Source organism: Oryzias melastigma, linkage group LG11 (assembly GCF_002922805.2).
Source record: "Oryzias melastigma strain HK-1 linkage group LG11, ASM292280v2, whole genome shotgun sequence".
Classification (NCBI taxonomy): domain Eukaryota; kingdom Metazoa; phylum Chordata; class Actinopteri; order Beloniformes; family Adrianichthyidae; genus Oryzias; species Oryzias melastigma.
The window spans coordinates 10678921-10690720 of record NC_050522.1 but is presented as its reverse complement, the minus strand read 5'-3'; the positions used below and the strand labels follow the sequence as shown (position 1 = coordinate 10690720).

The 11800-nt window shown below is 38.0% G+C and overlaps 1 protein-coding gene across 3 annotated transcripts in view; it reads right to left on the bottom strand.

The window, feature by feature from the left end:
- The window catches only part of trps1 (trichorhinophalangeal syndrome I), a 132886-nt gene extending 130895 nt beyond the window's left edge, over nucleotides 1-1991 (bottom strand). The window contains exon 1 of one of the 3 annotated variants that reach the window (XM_024298416.2): nucleotides 703-1991. The gene's annotated coding sequence lies outside the window, so the exon portion shown is untranslated. The remainder of the gene's footprint in view (nucleotides 1-702) is intronic. The other 2 variants (XM_024298431.2, XM_024298408.2) reach the window with 2 other exon arrangements.
- Between the last annotated feature and the right edge of the window lie 9809 nt (nucleotides 1992-11800).

Sequence of the window (11800 nt, the reverse complement as noted above, 5' to 3'; positions counted from 1 at the left end):
GGGGGGGGGGGGTAGATTTTGAAAACGGTGGCGCAGGAGTGGGTAAAAAGCTTCCTAGCAATGTGTGCTTCATTGTACTGGCTTCACATACTCTGCTGTCCCCACAGAGTTGTCATGCCTACCCGGCTCCCTTATCTCAAAGGAACATCACAGTTTCTTACAAGGAAGAGAAGAGAAAGGAGGGGGGCGGCAAGGAAACTTTCTTCAAAGTTGAGTGGAAATGCAACTCAGGCTTCCCAGCATCACTCAGTAAAATAAATAAATAACATGTAAAAGCCAATGTGAGACATTATTTACTTGTTTTCTTCAGAGCTAATGAGAAAGCAGTTTTGCGACAATTCGCATCCACCATGCGCTCCTCGCGACAATGAAAAGTGCCAAAAACAGGGACTATTTTTTATATCATAAATGTATTGAAACTAATTTAATCATTAGTTTTTAACCGAAGTGCATTAAAAATAAAAGTTTTAACTTTAACTTTGTTCTTTAAAAAAATAAGAAAAGAAAGAAAGCTGAACTTGAATTTTAATTTGTGGTAAAAAGTTATCAATGAAAGTAGTAGAGGGAAAAGTACCGCACCTGACTGAAATTACACGGTAGCTACGTTGAAGTCACACAAATCCCTCCGAATAGAATCAATCAAGATGCCACTTTAATAAAAAGTGACGGCAAAAAAGAACAAAACTTAGAAGAAACACAGACCTACTTGTGGAAGTCACTCCGCGTCCCTTTGTTGCTGCTTCAAACTTAAGTCACAGCAGTAGCTGCTCCCGGTAGCCCCCCTCCTCCTCAATTTGTATTTGTGTAGCGTTTGTGTATCCTAACCTAAATGTAAATTGCCATGTGAACTGAAAGCGGTGCAGCTCTTTTCCTCCCTCTCATTCAGCATATCCCTCGCTCCTCAGCGACGCTGCTCAGGCCGTTAGTTACATAAGACGCAAACCGACTGCTGTCCGTCGTAAAACTACTAACGGCTAACAGCAACATTTTTTACGTCTGCCAATCATGCCCCTTTCGTCTTCCCACTTCTCTTACGCGTTTCGCCGTCTACAACCCACATCGCCGACACGTTGTGTGTGTTCTTAAGCCCCCCCTCTCTGTACCATGTAGTGGTGGATACCCGGGGTGCATTTGTGTTGCAAGAGTTTCCTTTGGTGCAGCTTACCTGTTGATCAAAATAAGCATTAGCGTCTTTTCTCTGTGTGTGTGTCTCTCAGTGCCCTGTTAAGATGGTGGCTGGCAGGCTGCTTCGTCTCTTTCTGGTGTTTTTTGTTTGTTGATGATGTCGGACGGTGTGACTGTGTCTTGGCTGTCTTTTTTTTCTCTCTTTGGTCTGAGAGGGAGAGATAGTTAAGGCTTCGTCCATAAAACTAGACTAAAAAAACACTGATTCATGACTGAGTTTGGCTCCGATGCTCGAGTTTGTCATTTACCCGCCCAGATCTGCTGCTAACAGCAAACCAAAACACAGCAGTGCGTTATCTTTTTTTTTTCTCTTTCAGACCAGTGTTATCGCTTTACTGTGACAGGATTTCTTTGCCTGTCTCTGTAGGCTGTGGGCATTACGTCAGAAGAGGAAGACACAGCAGCTCTATTAATATCAAGAAGCCACCCGAAGACCGACTCTTAAAGTGACACGCACCCTACCTAATCTCCTTCATTTACTAAACCAAACAGATCCCACTTCTGACACCAGTCACTGAGCAGGAAATTCTAAAAAAAAATGGTAAAAAATAAAAATTGTATGACATTTTACTCCCTAGTTAATATTATTATTATTATTATTTTAATTAGTATTTTTCAACCTTTGTGTTCAAAAGGTGTACTTTTTCTTTGACAAAAATCACATGGCACACCAACAACTATTTAAAAAAAATCTGTTGTCTTTATCAATTTCATTCCAAGATCTTGAGTACTTTTTTAAAAAATAGTTGCACAAGTTTTATCAAGACCCTTTTCTTATGAGAGGTACGGTCCAGCCTGGTCTAGTCCTGTGTTTTGATTGATTCTATTTAAAATGAACCTATTGAGATGGATCATAGCCGACCATTTTTGAGTCGCTGTTGGTTGTAGGTTCATACACTAAAAAAAGTGAAACACTGGATCAGTTGACAAAAGTTCTTTAATTTGTTACATTTAGAAATATAAGTTTGTATCAAATGAAAATTTTAAGTTCAAAATTTTAATTCAATAAAAAGATGTGGAATAAATTACACAACTTTTGTTAATTGATCCAATGTTTCACTTTTAACAGTGTAGAAAAAATGGAACGGACCGGTTGGTGCAGAGCTACTGTGGGAACCCACTGATTGGCGGAAGGTCATTACTACAAAAAAAGTGGTTGCTTTTCCTCTTCGCCACCCGCAATCTTCTCTCAAACAACATTAAATGCTTTATATATACAAAGAACCAAAAGCCAAGCGAAAAAAAATTGCTGCTGGATGACTCCATTGTTGTTGTTGACTCTGCTTTTTCCAAAGTCGCACTACTATGACGCAACGCTACACCATGCATGTGGCATGACGGCCCAACATTGAGATGCTCACCTGTATTGCTCTGACCATCCTAAACCGGATTGGACCAGAACATACCATACCTCTCAGTGGAAACAATGCTTAGATTTTTGTTTTGTTTTTTGGTCTGAATCAAAACTCGCTTACAATGTGTATTTATTATCAATTCACTTGTCGTTCATACTTGGTGGTGGTTTGCTACTGATGTAGCCACAGCTGCCCTGGGGTAGACCGACAGAGGTGTGGCGGCCAGTTTACACCAACCGTCCCTCTGACCATCGTATACATACAAACACCAGTGGAGCCCCATTGGAGGCAGGGAGGTTTAAGTGTCTTGCCCAGGAACACAACAACAGTTGACTGAGGGGAGTGGGATTCAAACCAATGACCTTTTGATTATTGGCCAACCTGCTCATCCACCTGAGCTGCTGCCAGCAATTGTTGATCCAGCAATTATGCCAATTTAAAGACCCACTCTAATGAAAACTGTGTTTTTGATGCTATAAACATGTTCTTATGGCATCTTTCTGATTATGGAGGACACACATATAGAAGTTTTGTTTTTAAAACTCAAAAAATCATTTTAAATAGTTCCAATATTAATCGCCATTTTGTTGTACCGGTAATGTTAGGTGGAGGAGTGAGGGGCAGTAGCTAGCAGGAGAGAGTGTAAACAAAGGAAGAAATAGAAGCAGCTTTATTCTGTTGCAACAACCCAGCACACAACCCAGAGGCAATTTTTTTTATTTCCAGCCTCTCTGCTGAAACTATGTCCTAGCAAATTAAAGGGTTTTCATATTTAGGATAAAAAGAGCATCATCATAATTAAAAAAAAAATAGTGGAACGCTTTTAGATCAAGAGATGATCAGTGTGGGGAAGAGTGCATCTAAGTTTTGTATTTTCATTGACACTATATAATTATTAGGGAAATTTGACAATCACAAGTTTATATTCTGTTTTAATTTAAACTATTAATCCTGCTATTTTCTTATTTAAAAACAAAACAAAATGTCCAGAAATAGTGCAAATAGTTTACAAAAATTTACACCCTTATGTTCCTGTTTTTGCTTCTTAAGACAACAACTGTTTTGGTGATTAAAATATTTCAGAATATTTTCAAATTTTCAAATAAAGTGTTAGTCTCCTTAAAAAAAAATCATTGTGATTTATTGTTTTTTCAACTTGTTAAAATGTTTCTGGCCTCAGCAATGTTTTAATGGTTTAAAAAAGTTTTTAAAATAGGTTTATTGTTTAACCTTAGTTATTTTTATTACTTTCTAGCTTTGAATGTGAAATTTAACCTCATATGCAATGTTGAGCCAATTTATAGAGTATGCATTAATTTAGCTGTAAAGCACTTTGTTGTTTAAGGTGCCTAAAAAGAAAGTTGGATATGATTGGATGTAAAAATCACATTTTTATTTTTTTATTTTAATTTTTTATTTTTGGTTTGATCTTTAATATTACAGTTGTCTTTTGGATACAACCCAAAAACGTATTAAAGACGAAAATGTAAAAAAGCAGAACAAATACAAAAATAAAAAAAAAATTACATTAAATTTTAGAAATAAAAGCAAAATTACAGAAACAAAAATAAAATGACAGAAAACCGCACAATTCCAAATAATGAAATAAAATAAAAAAGGTAACATTTTGGAAAACAAAAGTAATTTCAGTAATCAAAGTGAATCGTTAAAAAATGGAACAAGTAAGAAACCGTTTTGGATAGGTAGTATGGGACATCACAGGTTTGCCCATTTTTTTTAAATAAATCTGGAAAATGTAAAAGTCTGACACTAATCAACAGTGTGTGATAGTTGTCAAGTGTTTAATGAACTGGCTTACCTTCTCCATAAATGCATTTTAAAGCATTTTATGTGCTATACTGTGTGGGTTTTTGGCTTCTTCCTTTCTCTGCTTTAACAGTATATTTGTCTACCTGTCTATTTAGCATTTTCTGTCCCTGTGTCTACTTTAGTTTTCTGGAACCAGCTCCTTGATTTTTTTTCCACTTGGTCAGTCTGGCTCCCTGGCACACAGCTTTCTTGCAGACAGGCTCTTGTTTCTATGAGGAGGTTCCCTCCACAGCAGCAAATAGAACGGTTTCTTGAAGTATTTGGCAAACAGTTTTTACTTCTTTTTCCCTTCTCATAACTTGTTTTCAGAATTTTAAGCTCAGTAGAAATATTGGAAATTTAACAGATAAGCTGCAGAACATTATGGTTGTTCAAAAAAAGAAAAATGCCAAAACCTCAAAATACTGAGTCACCAACATGTTCCACCCAGTTTTTTGTTCATATTTGATTTCTGATGTATTGTGAGTTTAAAAACCCCAGTTACATGCATGCTTGCCAGAAGAAATTATTTTCTAGTCAGCATGCATGCCTTCATATTAATGACCCCAGGATTTCCAGTGAAAATACTGCAACATTAAAACAAACAAAAAATTAAAACAAGAGGAAAAGTGGTAAGTTTTTAAGTTAGTGATTCTTAAAACATCACAGTTAGTAGTTCCAGGTTAGAAAGATTCATCAAAAACAAAAGGACTGCATAAGCCAAAACACCTGACGGCAACTTTGACCCTTTTCTCACTAAGCAACCTTCACTTTTGTGTTAAATCCATGCCAAGTGCTTTATCTGCAAGCTGGGCTGGGCCCAAAGTGGCTAAAAAATCAGTTGTCTCCCTGGTGGCCCAGCAAGGAGACTGTAGCCAGGACCATGACCACAGCTTTTTTTGATCATTGGAAAGAATGAGCTAGAAACCATGGTCACAGTTTCTATGCAAGGTTCCTTATCACCACAGCAAAGAAAGACAGACTATGTTTAAAGACTTGCCTTTGAAAACCTACTCACTCCTGTTGGGATTCAAATAAAACCAGTAAGAAAAAAATATGGTAGGATAAATCCCCTATCTTTTATGTTGAAATAACGCACCACTGAATCATAAAAGGATAACTTTTACTATGTTGATTTGAATCATCTGTTGTAAAAACAAAATGAATCCAAATAAATGCAAACGCTGAATAATGCTTATATGGCAGAATGTGAAACTTCTGAGGGTTGAGAAGCAAGTTGGACAAGTCTCAAAAAATCATCTTGATGAACCTTTTAAAGTTTGCTTATCCAAAAGAACAGAGTGATGTGATAATATGACCTGGATGACTGAGAATTTTCACAGATCGATGTGCACTTACCAAAAATGGGAGGCCTTTAAAAAGTTAGAGACGTTTCTCAAACTAAAACAAATTGAAATGTCCACCCGTTTCAATCCAAAATATTCAGATACAAGAGTTGGAATTTTTGGGGGGTTTTGTAATGGTCAAAGAAAAGTGACTGTTGAGAATCCAGAGAATAGTTTACTGAGGCTTAGACAAGGTGAAGGAGCTAGTGAAATCCAGATGACACAGCCTGGGAACAAGGAGCAAAGTCAAAGGTTCAATGTAAGTAAAGGCCAGAAATAAGATGTAAGCTTAATAAGCTGACGGACTGGCGGGTTGTAACTGGAATGACAGGTCTTAAATACTGGCAAGTTAAGTAGGTTGATGGCCTGTGGGTGTGTCAGTATCCCCGCCCTAACTACAAGCACCTGTGTGAATCAGAAAAGAAAACCAGCAGAGAAGCAGTAGCTGAGGAAACAAAACAAAAAGGAGAGGGCAGCAGAGAGAAAAAAACTTTACTCATCTCCAAATTCAACAAACAACCCTTGGCAAGGCATAGAGAATGGAAAACGGTCAACCATAGACCATTCCTTAAGACTACAACCCTCCAAATCGACAAGATATTGGAATTCATGAGAGTGGACATCAAGAATGTAGTACAAAAATTATCAACACCCTGGGGGGAATAGCTAAAGGGCTAAGGGGAATGACAGAAACAGGGCTAAGATTTGGCACATGGAAAACAAAATGGATGTTTATGACCAAGGGGAGAGAGAACTCTACAGCTAAGGGGTTGAGGAGACGACTGACAGGAAATTGAGTGATGGACATAGGGGAAAAATTCTTGAAATCCCCCTTAAGAGGAACGCTTTTCGTAAATAGTCAAACGGATTTGCCAGGTGCACAGTGCCAGGTACATAAATCTTTTGTCTGTCAACGACAAGTTGGTGGAATTCCCCTGTCCACGAAAGAGCTGTTCAGGTATCTCAAGAGGAGAAAGGTCAAAGGCAGATGACTTGTCTGTGTATATACTCCGTCGAGGTAAGGCACGGAGGCAAGGGTGTTGGATTTTTTGCAGCAATATATATTAGCATAGCGACCAGTCCCTAATCTAAGCACCCAATCTAGCTGTTGTACTAGGGTAAAAACCAGACAAAGGACTGACGCCAGCACCAAGGGAGGCAAGGAGGGCCATCCAAAGTAAATCAAGGACCCCTACCAGAGATCTCATCCACTAGAATGCCATGCAGTTGGAAAACAGGCTGCACCATAAGATCAGCAATCAGTGGCAGTAGCAAACTTGGGAAAAGCCAAAAAAAAGTGCAGTTTGGAAAACTTGTCAACAACTACAAGTATAATGGATTTACCTGCTGAATCCAGTAGGCAAGTGTTGAAATCCAAGTTGATGTGTAACCAGGGGCAACTTGTTACAAAGGGAGGCTGAAGAATACCAGACACACACAGAAGTATGTGTCATAGTCCTGCTCAGGCCATTAGAGATAACATCAAAGACCCCAAGATGGATCCAAGAAAGGTGACAAAGGAATGCACACTTCCCAGCTTTAATGAACAAATGGTCCTGTCCTTTTGGTTTTGAACCAAATGGACAGGATGGACACAGTCAGACTGGTTCCTTGAGTAATTCAAGATGTAATCAAGTTAGACAAAAAAATGGTTATTACAGAAAGTCACAAAAATCTTATTCACCAGAGTTTGAAATATTGTTGGGCTGTTGGAGCAAATAGCATAACCAAGTATTCAAAAAGTCCAAGGTGGGCGTTAAAGTTGTCTTCCACTCATCCTTTTCTTCATATGTTTGTAAGCATTGTTCAAGTTGAGTTTAGTAAAGAAAGTGGTTCGTTGTAGAGGTTTGAACACGGAGTGATCAGAGGGAGTGGATATTTGGAGCTTTGTGGAGACACACTGGGCAGATGAGACCGACTGAGACATTCGAAGCTCAATCGAACCGCATGGCCAGCCTGCCCAACTATGCATTGTGCTTGTGGCCTTTGAACCGTCGATGGATACATGGATGACAACTACAGAGAATTCCTGTAGAAACTGAAGTAAAACTGAATCAAATTTACCACAATTCAGCCCAAAACGATCTCAAAGACTCTGTCAGACTAATTCAAGGACACAGCTGACAGACAAAAATAAGTTTGCTGGCGCCAAGAATAATGAACTAATCTGACCTCCCCCAAGCCTTGGGCACTTTGGCCTTGGTTCAAAAGTCCTCTGCGGCAGAAAGTGAAATGCTGATTGAATATGAAAGCTAGTAGTAGGATATAGCTTACTGTCTTGCTGCTTTCTGTATGTGTGGCTGTTCTGCATTGTGCCTTTTTCTCACCTTACCTCATGTAATCCTTACCTCTGGTTGAGTAAACTATGGTATTGCTGGCAGCTGCTGCTCTCTGTGATCTGTATTATTTATTGTTCAACGACCATGTGAGTCTTTAAAGGCACCTTATAAATAAAATATATGATTCGTTTTTTTTTATAGGCAACTCGTTTAGGTTGATGGCTAATAGTTTTAGCCCTTGAAAGCGTTTGAGCTGATTGGAAGCACACTAGAAGGATGTAGCTTTAAAGTCCCACTCCGATCATCTTTTTATCTATTATAAAAACACCCCTAGCTCCAATACTGGAGCCATTCAGCCGTACAGTTTTGAGCCAGGAGCCAGCTCGGACAAAGAAAATGAAGAAATACTTTGTCAAGTGGATGCATCGGAATGGAGTGGAGCAGGGGGCTTGATGCCGGCCTATTGTAGTTTAGGGAAGTAGCAACTACAAGTTTTTTTGAGACTGGATTTTATCGCCTGCTCCTGACTAATCACAATTTCAATGAAAAAATACTCAGAAATTCAATTTTAATTTTCTCAAAATATGTCCTACATCATAGTAAAAATGCTACAAGAGCATGTTAAAAAAAAGCACAAAATAAAAAAAAAATTGTTGGAGTTAATCTTAACACCAAGGTCTTAAAGTATTATATTTTAACAAAATTGAATAAAGAGGTGAGAAGACATTACAAGTTACAATAACTTTAACTTGTGCTGGAGTTCCAAATTTTTTTTTTTTGTAATTATTTTTAGGGTCTTTAATAATCTCTCAGGAAATAAAAAAAAAATCAACATTTAAATAAGAAAGTGCTTTAACCTCAATGTAGAGCAAATATTTATTTTACTATCTGATATAGCAGGATGCCTTTGTTTTGTTTATTGCTCTAATTTTATTTGCTATGAATAAAAAAAAAATAAATAATAGTGTCGGTGGACCAATAAATTGTTTTGTATTCACTCTTGCCATTTAGTTGCATCATTGAGTAAATACTTATTGATAAATATAAAAGAGTTTTTTAATTGTAAAAAATAAGATCACATCGCTAAACAACTGAAATTTTAACAGCGGCATTAAAAAATAATTTCACATGTTTAATATGTGTAACAAATTAAGCTATGAAGCATATGTTTGCTTAAATGATTAATGAAACAGCAGTGAATTGGAAACGATGCATTAGTTGCCTTTTGTCTGCTATTTGTTGACGTATCGTAAGTATATTGTTATCGCAATATTGATCACTAATATTGTACGTCGCAATATCATGCAACCCTAGCTTTTATCAAATTGTTGCTAATTTTGATACTTCTATTGTATCACACTGAGGCCAAAATATTAGTGTGTGGAAAAAAAGGACACGTTTTTTTAAAAAAGAAGAAATTATGGTAACTTGAATTTTTATTTGTACTCATCAGATAGGTGGAGGAGCAGTGTTCAAGTCATGGCTGAAAGGTAACACGAAGGGCTGTGGTGTAAAGTTAGAACAACAATAAAACATGACATTTCATCACATGGTATTTTCTTATTCTCTTGTTATTCATGCCTCTTGCCCTTGAGGTACTTTTTGTGCATTTGTTTTGAATTGCACGTTTCGTTGTATTGTGTTTATTAGAAAACCTCTTTTTCCAGGCCCTGCTTATCCTACTCTTTGTCTTCCTGCCATGTGGGATCAGTGCCCCACCCTGACCTGCTGCACCTGTGCAGAAGTCTTACAAAGCTGGCCTCTATTCTTTTCCTTTCCTCCTCAGTCAGATGCCAGACTGCACTTATTTTATACTCGTACAGTTTTTTTTAAGTGATAAAATTATGTTTTACATATTTTTGCCGATGGACTAATACTGTATCTTTATTTCTAAAATGTATTTTTTGTCTGGCAATAAGAAACTGGCTGGAGAAAAACAATAAACAACAACTTTAAATGCTCATATTAGATGCTATGACATTTTCTGCACCCATATTGGTTTTCTGGTGATTATGAAGCCTTTCGATTTAGTGTAGTTCTCAGTTTCAACTATATGAGCTTGAGAAATCTGACTGACAGAGCCAAGATTACCTTCATTATCTTATCTGTCAAGAGGGACGGAGGCCTGGGCTTTGGCTGAATGAAAGAACTCCACACTGTTTGGCCTCTTGAACCACTTCATCCTGATTTGTCAGATCTAGGCAGTGAAATATTTGTGCAAGATTGTATTTTATTGCCTTAATTAGAATGCATGTAGAAAAATCTGCTCAATTCAATTCAATTCAATTCAATTCAATTTTATTTATATAGCCCAAAATCACAAAGAGATTTGCCTCATTGGGCTTCAAAATATAAACAATTGTTAAAAACTAAACAGACTACATAAACTGGTTATCCCTGCCCTTAGACCCTCCCTCCCGGTAAGGAAAAACTCCTAAAAAAACCTGAGTCAGGAAAAAAGAAGAAACCTTAGGGATTCCCACATGAGGGAGAGATCCCATCCCAGGACGGACAGGCGATACCAGAACAGTTAAAGAAAAATTAGCTTCTACAACTACGAATCTAAGAGTTCATTCAGATAAAGCTGAGGGACAAGTGATGATGAAGTCCATAGTCAAGATGAAGCGGAAGTGCAGTCCACGACCAGGAGGGAGATGACCCAGCAGGAATCACTCTCACTCAGAGATGCAGGATGGTGTCGGGGGCGTGGTCCACGGCCAAGAGTGGGAGCGTGGGCGATCCACCGGGGATCTGAAATCTCTCCCGCTCCCCAGAGGAGAGTGGGAAAGAAGAACAACATGTGAATGGAACTGCACCACAAAAGCATGGAGAACTAAATACAATAAATAAAGAATAGAAGAGAGGAGAAGTAGATGAGAATAGAGAACAGAACCCCAGAGCTGATCTGAAAATAACGCTGATGGAAAATCTAAATTTATATTTAAACGCATCAATATTAATTTATTAATCTAGCCTCATAAGGACCACATGAGAGGGAATATTCTCCGATTACTAGCTAGCCTGGCAGAACGCCTGTCCAAAGAGGAATGTTTTAAGGCTAGTTTTGAAGGTAGAAACTGTGCTGGCCTCTCTGACATGAGCTGGGAGCTTATTCCATAGAACAGGAGCTTGATGGCTGAACGTTCTTCCTCCAACTGTACTTTTAGAAATTCTAGGAACTACAAGCAGTCCAGCATTTTGTGAACGAAGTGTTCTGACTGGTTGGTAAAGTGTTCTGACTGGTTGGTTGCTCAGTATTTTTTTTTTCATGATCTTTTCATTATTCAGAGGGTTCAATTGCTGTTGCTGAATCCTTACAGGTGTTTGACACCACTGGTGGGGATAAAATATCTTGCTAAATAAAAGAACAGGGCCGTTTCAGTTCTCCCAGCTGTTATGGGGCACCTTTATTTCCTGTTTCTGCATCCCTTCCCGTTCTTAAGTCAGGAGTATCAGAGAAGCAGATGAAGAGTACGCAAAGAAAGGCAGATCAGTAAAATACTGTGCTTACGACTAAAGAATATACGATATCCAAAGGGAGGAAGGTCCTGGTTGACCATCCTAATAATTCTCAAATGTGTCCAAGCTGCCAAATTGGATGTCAACACAATCGTCAAAATTTACAAGCATCTATAGAGTTTAAGCTTTGATTTATTACTGTAATTATACTGTTAAGCGGGAAAAACCCTAATAAGTGTGAAGAACAAAGTGACCAAATGAGGACAAAAAAAAATTGTAAAAGAGCTCAACAGAAACGCAGTGAAATCATGGTACCAACTATATTTTAATTTCTGAACAGATCTAACAGAAATGGATTGATTAAAAA